We start from the raw sequence: 986 nt of genomic DNA on the forward strand, positions 1-986 counted from the left end.
AAATCCTGATTCTCTAGCTTATTATATTAAGGATTTAAATCTTATTGTATCGATGTAATTTTCTTAACCATTAATAAAAGAAATATAAGTTTATACACATTTAATTAGTTCATCAATTTCTCATATCTAAATAGCAATTTAATCATATTTAAATCATCAACTTGACAACTGCATTTATTTATTTTGTCTATTTGTTCAACAGTTTGTTTTGAAATCACATTGTTGTTGTTGATGTGTACACAGAAATAAACACAAAATTAATAATTTTTCTCTGTATATTTTTACCCTTGTTAGTTTCAAAAGGATATAATTTCATACGCATTTTTCTAATTACTGATGCTAAAGGGTTTTTTTTATAAATAAAACAAATAAATTTTCATATATTATTGTTAGTTAAATACAAACTTATCTAACTGAAATTGTAAATTATAAAGGGGAAATTTAAATAAAACAGAAAAAGTACACAACCCAAAGGTAAGTTTTTGGTCACGTGACCTTTCATTGGCGGGAAACAGACACAATCAGAACAAGGTCGTCTTTGTAGACTATTCAGATAAGGTTTGAAATAATGAGAAAAAAATATAAAATAAATACTTGACTTTATTTTTTTTGAAGGAGCTTTCATTTTTCTATTAATTTTTTAATTCTATTTTTTTAGACTTAGAAAATTTACATCGAACAACTTAAAAAATGCATTTTTTAATGTCCGACAGAAAAATAATCCAATGTAAAACGACCTTTAGGGTTTTTAAATATTATCGCGGCAAAAGATCTTTAGGTTAACAACTTATTTTTATTTCATTTTTACTTTTTATACATATGTCAAAAAATACAATTTTAACTGTTTGGAACCCTTAAAATATTGATTTGTTGAATCTTTTGTATATAAAATTTAATCTATTTACATTAAATATTTGTTTTACATGAAATAAAAAAAGTAACCTCCAAATTGTTTTTCTTCCTGTTTATGTCTTTCACTTACTTTC

Source organism: Acartia tonsa, chromosome 1 (assembly GCF_053477335.1).
Source record: "Acartia tonsa isolate MP-2025a chromosome 1, ASM5347733v1, whole genome shotgun sequence".
Taxonomy (NCBI): domain Eukaryota; kingdom Metazoa; phylum Arthropoda; class Copepoda; order Calanoida; family Acartiidae; genus Acartia; species Acartia tonsa.